The 11,753-nt window shown below is 48.9% G+C and overlaps 1 long non-coding RNA gene across 2 annotated transcripts; it reads right to left on the bottom strand.

The window, feature by feature from the left end:
• Positions 1-543: 543 nt before the first annotated feature.
• Positions 544-11,537, bottom strand: LOC105073472 (ataxin-1-like). 2 transcript variants are annotated; one of them, XR_006727000.2, is made up of 3 exons: positions 11,399-11,537; positions 9,393-9,460; positions 544-8,174 (listed from the first exon to the last, which is right to left on the bottom strand). It is a non-coding gene; the product is annotated as an ataxin-1-like (long non-coding RNA). The 2 variants fall into 2 exon arrangements; XR_012509249.1 differs by having other exon boundaries at positions 544-8,171.
• Positions 11,538-11,753: the final 216 nt, after the last annotated feature.

The following is an 11,753-nucleotide window of genomic DNA, read 5'->3' as shown; positions in this document are numbered from 1 at the left end:
TTAATAGCTGTGAAACTCTCGGCAAGTTACCTAAACCTCTTGGTTTCCCCACCAATAAAATGGAAATAATTGTAAGGACAAATGATTGCTCATAATGCACTTAGGATAGTTTGTGGCACATAACAAGTGCTCATTAAATGGGTCACTATCACGTATCTGAGTGTTTCACCTCTTACTAGTGGTAAGCTTTCTAAGTTAGAAGCAGTAGGTACGATTGGAGCTTACTTATTCCAGAAATTTCTGGCAGTATTCCTGAGAAAAGAATTTGAGAAAACCTAGCAGCAAGGACGTCTACGTGTTCTTGTGACTGACTGTGCTAGTATAGTATCTAAGTCTTTGGGAAGACTCCTGGGCCTCTGAAATACACACAAACAATGTGCAGACCATGCTTCAGGACTAGCTTGTGCAATCTGCCCCCAGCCCACCTCACGAAGATGGGCACCATCTGCTCTCTGTTACAAGCTCTGCCACACAGGGCTTCTATCCCCCACCCAATGGCCACCATCTGAGGCTGGGATAGGAAGAAGGCGCAAACACCAAAAGGAAAAGCTAGTAGTTTATATAGATAGATATATAGATATATATAGATAATGATATATACTGTGTTTACATAGTCCACAAGTTAAATGCAGGTATCCATAAGAAGAGCATTAACAATAAAAAATACAATCTGTATGTGTAGCCAAGTACAGAGACTTAAAATGGTAAAACAGCAAAAAGGATCTCACAAAAGTACAAATATACAGTACAAATTGATTTATTTAAAACAGTTACAAAAAAGCACAACAAAATAGAGATTATCCTTAGAATTATTAATGCTTTGTTAAAGATCAGGTAGGATTAGAGGGTAAGAAATGGTACTGGGTGGGGGGAGCACCTGACTAGTTCTAAGGCTTTAGATACAATGCAGTTGATTACATATTAATTTAGCCATTACATACTGGGGATAGTAGTTGGGGGATCAATAATTTTATCTACAGGGAACTCCTACACAAATCAGATCCATCCATCAGACCTCCCCAGTGCCGTCCTTCTCTACTCCTCAGGACCCTAAAGCCACCTGGATGACAACATTCCCAACCTCCTTTCTCCACCCCATTCCCTATCCATAGATTCTTCCCTCCCCTAAGGTGCTGTGCAAGCTGAGAGCAATCTGCTCTCTGCAGCTGGAACATATACTGTTTTGGCTACAGGGATCCTGTGTGTGACTAGGAAGGTTGTAGGGGACAGCTTTATTTTTAATACTTCAAGTTTGCCATGAGTACAGCCTCTTCCCCAACACAAGCTTCTCTTGAATGTGACTGTCAAGCAAATGAGGGATGAACCCTGCCTTCAGCAACACCAGCGATGCACTAACCACTCACAGCTCACAACTACGTGCAAACTCCCTGTCCGGGGAGTGGGTGTAAAACCACTGTCATCAGCTTGCTCGCGCCCATTCTCTCTCTCTCTCTCTCTCTCTCTCTCTCAAGAACCTCAGTCCCCATGACAGTCATAAAGACAGAAATAAATGCTTGCAAGTTTGACAACAGGTAAAGGCACATGGGCTGCTGCCACACACACTGCAGACAGGAACCCAATTTGAGACCATCTTCACTGCTGGGCATTTGCAGTTGAATGGCTTGGGGATCACACAGATTTTTGAGTTTGCAACCTACCAGGGAAGGATCTAGACTTAACAGGAGAACTAATAAAGAAATCTTAGTGTGAAAAGTGCATTTATTACTACTGTTCCTGCTGGGGAGGCTCAGCAGGGCAAACCACACCACCACCTCTCCTCCTTCCACCCCAGGCACTGTGCATAGTCTGCAGGTAAGGAGAGAGTGCAGTCGACTCTAGCATCTCAAGGGCCAGAGTCATCCTAAGCCCAAATCAGGCTTCTGGCCCAAAGATGGATCCTAGAGTTGAAAGAGCACTGACAGCTGCAAAGACCCAGATGCTTATTTTATTATTGCATAATGTGGGAGGCCTTCCCTATCCCAGGAAGCTGGAGGGTGAAGGCTTCCCAGCAAAGGGCTAATAGGTTCCTGGTCAACATCCAACCTAGCATGGTTCAGCTCTTCAACTGTAGTGTACACTTTTTCCCATCTGGAAAGTATTGTAGCTTCAGTGTGATTTAGTAAACTTAGCCCTAGGAGGCCATGAAGTCTCCCTAAAACTTGGCCTCTGCCCTATTTACTTTGTTTTTAAGACTGTGACCTAATCTCCCACGGCCAATTCAATCAATCAGGTTATCTTTACTCCAATGGACCCAGGCCCTTTCCCAGTCAACCCATGTTCACCCTTTATCTCCAGTGTGATCACTCAACTCTTCAACATGCCTGCTTGTTACAGGTTTAAATCATACCACCACCCTGTGCATCCTCTATGATGCCCAGGGGTGAAAATAAAGTTAAACCCTACTTGAGGGGCTATTTCAAACTTCAAACCCTCTCCCAACCCCAGAATCCATATAACTGGAGCCATATGAACTTCCCTGGGATGCTGACACAGGCCCTAACCTGGTTCCCCATCATTTAGTTTTTAAATCAGGATACAAAATATCACAAAGGAAAGAAGTTAACACACAGAAAACACCCACTAATAGGACCTGCTTGTCTCTCTCTCAAGAGAGTCAGATATTTGGAGCCAAAGGGCTCCCAACAAGCACTGAAGCCATATCCCTTTGGATTCACCAGCCCACCAGCAGCATTTCATACTATCCCTACTCAACACTACTTAGCTATAATGTAACACTTGCACATGTAAGAATGGACAGAAAGCCTGGATTTCATCTATATGGCCAAAGACATAGAAAGACAGGGAGCTACAAAGGGCAGCAGGCAAGACAGAGAACAGACAGCAGCAGTGGCAAAGCAGCACAGACCAAAGCCCTTGGCGTTCCGACCACCTGGGACCAAGAGTGTAGAAGGGTCAGTCCAGATCCACTGAGGTCCCTCCCCTTGGGTACAAGTGCCCAGCTCTGAACCCCCAGTTTCCCCTTTCCCACCGCCACGCCACCCCCGCCTCCTTTGTGCACACTAGTCTTGATAGGAATGGTAATCCAAGATTCGGATGTATTACCTGTCCTTTACATGGTTCCCCTACTCCCAAATTGGTACAGTCATTTCTGTTTAGTGCCAGACTCAGCAGTCTTCCTTTCTATCCCTAAACTCGGGACTGTCCTACCACTGGAATTGGCCTTCTTCAATTGTCGATTCCCTAAATGCTTCTCACCAAATGCTTACCCTCTCAAAACTGCTTAGGTCTCTTATAATAAAACTTAGGAAATCTTTGTAAGGAAGAATGGACACATACTCTCATTCCTTATGCCTGGAAGAAAAGACTGAACAAGAGGGAAAAGGTAAGGGAAATGCCATAGCTCTGACCAAGATTTCAAGCACAGAGCTTCTTTCCCTAGGAGACCATACTTTACCAGACACCCCTGCAGCTCAGCAAAATCAAGTATTAACATAATACATATGCATGGCACAGTATTAGGGGAGCTTCTGGAATTGCTTCACCAGCAAGAGACAGAAGAGGAACAGCAGCAGGAAGTTCAGGGCCCAATTTACCAAGGTGCACAAGATTTTCTCTTTTCAGGATTAAGTGGGACTTACCAGGCTGGGAAGTGGAGGGTTATTTGATTTAAACTACTTGGCCTGTATCTGGTTAGATATAGGTTTGCTCCCATAAGGAGGAAGCTCAGTTAGTATCCTCGGTGGGTATTTCTTGAGTGCCTACTGTGTGCCTGTCACCAAATTTAGTTGATGAGCCTTCCTAATGAGGAAGGATTTCTGAGAAACCCATGTAGGAGAAACTAGGAATGAGTTGTTTACGGAAAAGCCAGAAATGAGGCTTTCTCCCAGGGCCATCATCTGAGAGGATTCCTCAAGACTCAGCCCCACAGGCCCCCACTGTAGGAAATAAGCCAGAGAAAGCAGCATTCAGAGAGAATGGGGACAGAGAAGGGAGAGGACATGATCCCAAATGCATACACGGTTGAGTGTTCACCAGACAGGGCTGCTGTCTGGTTCTGAGGTGAACCAGAGACTTAAGTACTGGTGGTCAGGTCAGCAGCTTCCTTTGGACAGGCCTTTCAACGCTGACAGGTAACTGTTCTCAAGGAATTGAACAGTGGAGTGCAGGGCTTGTAGCAAACAAGCCATTCTCAGTCATTTTGTTCCCCCAGGAGAACAACCTTTAGCACCTGAACACTAAGAATGACTCCATTCTCAGAACTTCCCCTCCCCCCAGGAGGTAGGTAAGATTATTTATCCCCATTTGGCAGCTGGGGAGGAAGTGAAAGAGCGAGAGGTCACAAGACTTGCAGAGTCTTTGACAGAGAAGAGATCAGATCTCAGAGGTTTGGGACTCGTGATGACAGGCCTTGGCCAGTCCATCTCGAAAGGAAATGCCAGGGTTATACCCTGGGAGAAGCCTCACCAGAGAGCTGAGTGGACAATACCCTGAGTTGCTTCAAGAGTCTAAAGACCCCCGAAAAACAAACAAAAAACCCACCCACCCACCTGAAAGCTGATGGGGGAGCCTCATTCTCAATACCCAGTGGAATCCCACAGTCCCAGCTGACGCTAAAAGCTGTGAAGAAGTGGGCTTAAGACACAGGGGGGCAAATGCAACTAAGATTGAAAATACTCTTTATAGAGAAATACTCCACCATGCAATGAATCTAGACTTTTCAGGTATTGAAACATTATCAAGACTATCCCAGAACCTCAGAGCTGGCTGTGGGAGGGGACAGCTTAGAGAAGCCGGAATGCTGGGAAAGGGACTGTGTAAAAATGAAGGATGGGCACTGCCCATTCAGCTGGACTTGCCCTGACTCAGGGTATAGCTCCCTTCTTGCTCCACCAAGCAGTTCAGCTGCAGAAGAGGAGGGGACATGATTCTGAGTTTTTACAAATAGAGAATATAACTGAAAGGGAGACCAGAGAGCCCCCTACACACCAAAAACTATAGGTCTTGGTCAGAGTGGACAAAACTAGCTTTGCAGAAGGGGAGAGGCAGCACAGCTACAAATTAGGCCCAGGTCAAGACACCATGCAGAGAGGTTAGGGCAGCAGAAGGGTGGGGGCAGCGCAGGCACTTAGGCACAACATAGACAAGACAGAGGAGGGGCTGTAGGGACCTGGGGAAAAGGGTCCACTGGTTCTTTCAAAAGTCACCATTACCAACTAGAGATTCATATAATTTCAACATGGGTCTGGCATGCTGAGTAGGAGGAGCTTTGTTAGGTCAGCTACCTTTGCAGAAGCCCTGCCTAGAGCCATCGGATTTTTCTTCCATAGTTCCCCAACTGGGCCCCTGCCAAGGCAATACTTCACTCTGAACCCTGGAGGGGCTGCTCTATTCTGGTGCTAGAAGCCTTGTGGGAGGAACGGTAGGGAGAGACAGGAAAGGGCTGAAGCAGAGGATGAAGCAGAGTCCCCCACAAACCCAGCCACAGACATCTGTAACAAAATCACCCTTTAAAGTGCACAGCTCTCAAAAGAAGAGTTCTGGGTGGGAACCCTCTTATTTCCAACCACGGGGCCTCCTGCCCTCCCATCACAAAAAGGAAAGAAAAAACTTCAGACAGTTGAACTGCTACTATAAGCTGTGGATCATCATTTTTGGCTCTTTCTTTGCTCCCTCCCTCTGCCACCTGCTCCCAAAGCCTGACTCTCCCCTTGCAGGAGCTGGGGATGGGGAGGAAAGAACAGGGAGGCCCAGATATTTGGAATGTTTCTTATCCTGCATGCAACCTCTTCCTTCCTTGGCCCAGGCCTGCTGCTGCCCGTCACAGCATCCTTTGGGGCTGTCCTGAAAGGATGCCATGGGGTAATGGGCAACAGACCCTGCCTTGGGAGGCTGCCTTCGTGCCTCCTCTTCCCCCCAGCCTCACTGCCAAGAGAGCCATTCCCTGCTCGGCATGTGCAAATCCTCTGCCTGCTCACGGTGAGGCCCAGCTCTGGGGTAAACCCCAGTCTGGGTCTGGGAGAGGTTCATTTTCCCGCATTGGAACGCCCTTCGATGGACAGCTTTACCTCCTGTGAAATGAAAGAGGGACGGAGCAGCGCAGCCCGTGCCTCCTCCCCTTGCATGCTGTATCTTTGGAAGCTCGGGGCTGGCCAGCAGGCCTGAGCACCAGGCTCCGGCTGTGAGGGCTCTACCATTCGGGAGCCCTCTCCTGACGGTTGGCTTTTCCCATCACTGTCACATTGCTCTCGGGGTCCCAAGACTGTCCTCTCAGGCCTTTCTTGGGGAAGACCCAGCTGGCCTGGGGGAGCACAGCTGGCCTGAGAAACTGAGTTACTGTTCAAGCTCTGTAAACTGATAGAGATGCAGACATCTCCCACCTGTAGCCGATGGCAGGGCAGAGAGAAGAGCTGTGCAGTCCGTCCAGGGCTGCAGGAGGACCAACCCTGGCCATATACAAAGAAGGGGTGCTCGGGGGGCACCTCGATGCTCACTTTGCTCTGCTGCTCACCAACCACAAAATGCAGCATGACAAATCCAGGCCACTGGCTCTCCTGAATGTCCACGACTGTGCTAGAGTCAATCTTCAGCCCCCCGCTCACTTCGGCACTGCGCACAAAATCCTGGGTCTGGAGGTCCTCCACCCGCTTCAGCTCCCCTGTAGCCAGCTGGATGATGGCGCCTTTCATGAAATGGGAGGGCAAGTGGGAGGAGGTAATGGGGGGTGGCGTTGACTCCTTGTCTGGGAAGGTGGTTCTGGCCTGCATGTCCAAATTTGATGCCACCAGGATCTCCGAGCCCATGGGCAGCAGGCCTGGGTCAGTTCCAGTGGGCACCAGGTTGCCATTGGCTACAACCATTGCTTTGGGTAAAGGTCTATGTTTCATGGGTTCCTGATGGGACTGAGGGTAAAACCCTCGGGCCTGATTTTTCTCGGCCATCTCTGCTGGGTTCCTGGCTGACCCTCGCCCTTCACCCTGATGGTCGGGGTTATGATGGGACAGGTTGAGGGGGCTGGACTCATCCTTTCTCTGAGCTGCCACCACATGATAGTCCTGAGAAGCTAAAGCGCCAACCACCCGCTGGACCTCGAGGTCGGTGTCTGGGGTCCCTCGATGTGCTGGCACTGCCACCTCCACCCGTGCAGACTGAGAACCTGAAAATAACTGTCCATCCACCACACATTCTACCACTGGCACCAGTCCCTGGCCTTCACCCTTGCTGTTGGAGGAGTCAAGGGCTTCACTTTCCCGTCTTACTAAATTTCGCTCTCGCTGTCTCTGTCCATTGGCAGAAGCTGCCTCCAGAGCAGACTGGCCCTCCTGAGGAGTAAGAACTGGGCTGGCACCTGCTGTTGGGGTTTCATGCAAGGTGTACCCAGCAGGAAGCCTGGACATCTGATAATATATGGGCATCCGGCCTGGAGCAAGGTCCAGTGGCTGAGTACTCGAGTGATGCGGCAACTGCCCAGGTGGGGAAGTGGCAGAGGGGGCTTTGTTGAATGAATGCGCCGGGGAGGAAGCCTGGGGGGGAGGAGTGGCTCCTTCTGCCAGGAGCGAGGCATATGGCACAAAGTGTGGAAGGTGAGAGGTGGCGAGGTTGGCAGAAGGAGAAAGGAGGGGACTCGGTAGGAAATTAGGTGGCACAGCATAGGGAAGGCTATAAGGAGACCCAATAAACTGCAGAGAAGTGGACGGAAGCTGAGCATAGTGGATTGGGGGATAGTGGATTCCTGGATGTTGAATCAGTGAAGACGCTACATTAAATGTGGGGGCCAAGGGGCTCATGTTCACCACAGATGGGAGGCCAGTTGGGGAGAAGGTGGCAGGTGGCACAGCCACCTTATACAACATGCCATACTGGTCCACTGTCAGACCAGTGATGGCCTCAGCTCCATCACCCCCCAGGCTGACTCTGGCTCCTGACTGGCTCTGCCCGGCCACCACAACCCCGCGGGACCATTCAGAGGCATCACTGGAGGGTGTGTGGTTAGTTGAGCAGCTGGTAGTTCTCCCCATATCCTCGCTGGTCACGGGGAGGTCTCGTTTCTTTGGTGGAAGGCATTCCTGACTCCTCTCATGAACAGGTTTCATATTGCTTTGTGGTGTTCCTGGAGCCTCCTGGAAGGGGTTGGCTTGCTCCTTGGGGCATCAGAAGGGGCTTCTTTGTGGCTCCCCTGCACCCCTCTCTGCTGCTGGCTGGGGCGCCCACATCTGCTAGGGAACAAATCAGAGGCAAAGAAAAGTAACCTAGGGATAAACCAAGTCAAAGGAAAGAGTAAGGAACTGTGCCCCTGGAGGAAGATGTAACAAATGGGAATGCTGGGGCAAAAAGAGGAATGAGAAAGGGGCAGACAAGGATGCTACCCTCTCACTTATCCAGCCTAGGACATGAAAGAAAGAATCACGGAAACCACAAAGAGCTACAAGGACAAGCACTCAACAATTCATAAATAACCTGTGGATTCCACAACCCCCAAAAGACCAACAGTTTCATGATTAGTTGTGCCAGTGATGGGAAGCTTAACTATTCTAAGCCTTCTCCCCAAGGGGGATTTGAACACATAGTCTTTGCTGCTAGCTCCTTTTCCTAAGTTTTTTCTTTTGTACCAGACTACTGTGTTATCTTCTTTCCTGAACGTATGACCTCATCCTTGATTCTCTTCCCCAGCCTAATTTGGGTTATGATCTCACCTATCCACATCCTCCCCACCCCAGGCCTAGCTAAACTCCTTTGCCTCCTATTACCACTACCTCAAGGACCAAGGTGTCAATAGGTCCTGAGGTCTGCTTGTCTTGTTTTTATAAACCTTGTTCCCTAAACATATTACGAAAATCAGTATCTTCTTCGCCCCATGAAATACTACATTCAAACTTGGGCACTAGGAGAGAGTGACTGTATTAGTGTTTTCTACAATTTATTTGTTTCTCCTCCTCCTCAAAGAGCAACAAAACTCTTCCGACCTCACATAAACTTTGTGTTCGCTAGTCCGGCAAGACTTCTTTTTTTCTCACTGATCACCTTTAATTTGCCTTCTTCACTCATTCCCTTTCTTTTCTCCTTTGTGTTTTTCTTTGCCAGTGGCTCCTTTTCCATTGTAGGTCTGCTCTAGGTACTACTTCTTAAAATTCTCATTCCACTCCTCCAAACAAACCAGTTTACTGCCATCTTAGTCTGTATGATTCATAAGAAAGTTCTCTGTCCCCTTTCCTTCACTGTCACCTTTCATCCATTTGCTTTTATCCATTGTCATAAAGTATCTTTTTGGTCTGAACACTTCAGTGAATATGAAATATGTCACCTATTTCTTCCAATCAGGTTTCAGTTCTTTGGATCTGAAAAGAGATTTCTATGCTATTACACTCTGTTCTGTTTTTCCAGGGTTGAATTTCAGATATTTCTCTGAAACAAGGTATCCAAAATGCCTTTATTACCTGAGCTTCCGGTGGTGATTCTGAGCAGCTGTATTAAGAAGCAGTGTCCTCCCCACTGGTTTGGGAGCCTAGAAGGAATAGGAATACAGTAAGCAGAAGCCTAGCTTCTGACCTTCCCCAGGATAATCAAAAAAGGTAATTCCAAAACCACAAAGACATTGAAGTCCAGGAGTCCCCCCCTCATGCTGTTCTCCAGAAATAACAGCACATTTATCCAGGGTACCCAGGCAGCTGAACAGAGAAAAAACCCTATCTTAAGCTCTAATTTGTAGGAATACATCTCAGGAAAAAAATTTTTTTAAAATATATTTTTATTGAAATATAGTCAGTTTACAATGTTGTGTCTGGAAAAATTTTTTATGTGTCAAACTTCATTGTTTTCCTTACATCGCATTCTTCATTCTCTACCTGTACCTATTCCCCAAAGACTAATAAATTTACTTCCAATCCCAATTTCAGGTAAATGCACAAATAAAAATGAAGACTCAACACTGTCCCCAGGTGAACAGAGAAGCACGAAAAATCAACCTTACAGATTTCACTTTTATTCAGGACTGATTAAAACACAGATGTGGAGGTTATTTAAATGAGAAAAGCAGCACTAGAGGAAAAAAAACGATTATTTGTTTCTGGGGCAGAAAAAGAGGTCAAGGGGAGTCACTCAAGGGGAAGCCTTATTAACAGACTTCCAGGGGAAAAAACAACAACAACAAAAACAGGCTCCTGTTTGTGTGTGTGTGTGTAAAATCTTCTAAGTGGCAGCTCTGTATCATGTGCTAAATCAGGTGTGACAGAACTGAAAGCACTACTTTGTCCTTACAAAGCTACCAATGGAAAAACAAAACTCATGCTAAACTGTCAATATCGGAATCTACACACACCAGAAACATTTGGCACAGAACAGAGCCTTAACCTCTGAAAACAAAAAGTTGCACTGACCAATGCTGGGAGAAACTACCCACTGTGGTGTATCAGTCCTCTAGAACACTGCAAGCCTCAAACCAAATGAAAAGATTGTTTCTCTCAAGATCAGCAAGGTGTGAATGTACAAAAAAAGTGACAAGACAGAAAAACAAGGTGGAAAACCAAATTCTTGGTCCCATAAACACAGATTTACAGAGTGGGCACAAGTTGTGCATCCCTTCTTTGCCAGCAGTTCCAGTAACTGAAAAGCAGTTAGCTTTCTCCCTCACTCCCAACAGTAACTGGGGTCACATTTTCAATCCCAGAATGATCCTTGCTCCTTGCAGCTAAAACATTAAAGAAAAACTGAGTCTAGGTCACTGAGAGGTTAGCCAATCACAGGATAATAAAAGGACTGAAAGAGGCAAAAGGTCTGCGGGAATGACAACAAAGAGCCAAACCTGTGCACTAGGTTCCTACAACGCAAAACACATTTCGGAAATCTTAACCTCGGCCTCTGGAGGAGCTCAATGAGGATTTCTCCAGGAGAAGAAGCAGTTTGTGACCCCAACAGAGCTAACAGAGAACGGTTACAATTCCGGAGAGCTGCTAGCGCTGCCATCAGAGCCCGGGATCAAGAGGTTGAACCCAGCTGGAGTCCCGAATGCGCTGAGGGCGAGAGGTGCGCCCGCCAGAAAGAGACTAGGGATAATGGCTTTCCGTGATCCCGCAATCCTTGCCCCAACAGGAGTAGGGCCCGAAATTGGGAATTCCTCGTTTAGAGAGTAGGAGGTCGATCTTTCAAGCAGAGGGGCATGAGCGAGGCCCCGCAGGCGATGCTTCCTTGTTTGGGGGCCCTTTCCCGCCCGGGGGAGTTGGACACCCCGGCCCGCGAGGACACAGCCGCGGGGGCGAAGGAGCCTGAGGCCACTCTCTGGGCCAAGCCGGTGAGAAGAGATAGAGGGTCTAGGCGCGGCCTCTTTCGCTCCCTCGTTCAGCGGAGCAACGGGCTCCGGGGGGCCACTTCCTCCAGAGCTCGGAGCCCAGGCCTGCTTGGCTTCAGTGAGTCTGACTCTGCGGCCCCCAATCCCGGCGACACTCACCGGCCCATCTCACGTCGCTCTCCGGGCTCCTCCCGCTCGTCCCGGAGCCGCCGCAACCGCGGGCGCCGCCATCCCCGGCCCCGGAGCCGCCCCACACCCAGCGCCCCCCAAGCCGGGCGCCCGAAGATGGCGTCAAGCGCTTACCACCCCCGGCGCGGGAAGATTACGTCACGGCCGGGGCCGAATAGCTACGCCCAGGAGTACCCAAGATGGGAAGGGGCTGGCTACCCGCCGGTCACCCACAGCGCCCCCTGTGGTGGGAAAACGAACTCCTCCCTCTGGGGCCGGTCACGTGAATAGGGCTGGGCCCAGCCCCTCACCCTGACCCCACAATGACCCTGCAATCTCTCCAGTA

Source organism: Camelus bactrianus, chromosome 9 (genome assembly GCF_048773025.1).
Source record: "Camelus bactrianus isolate YW-2024 breed Bactrian camel chromosome 9, ASM4877302v1, whole genome shotgun sequence".
NCBI lineage: Eukaryota > Metazoa > Chordata > Mammalia > Artiodactyla > Camelidae > Camelus > Camelus bactrianus.
The sequence above is the reverse complement of the archived record's forward strand: the minus strand, read 5'-3'. Positions and strand labels throughout refer to the sequence as shown.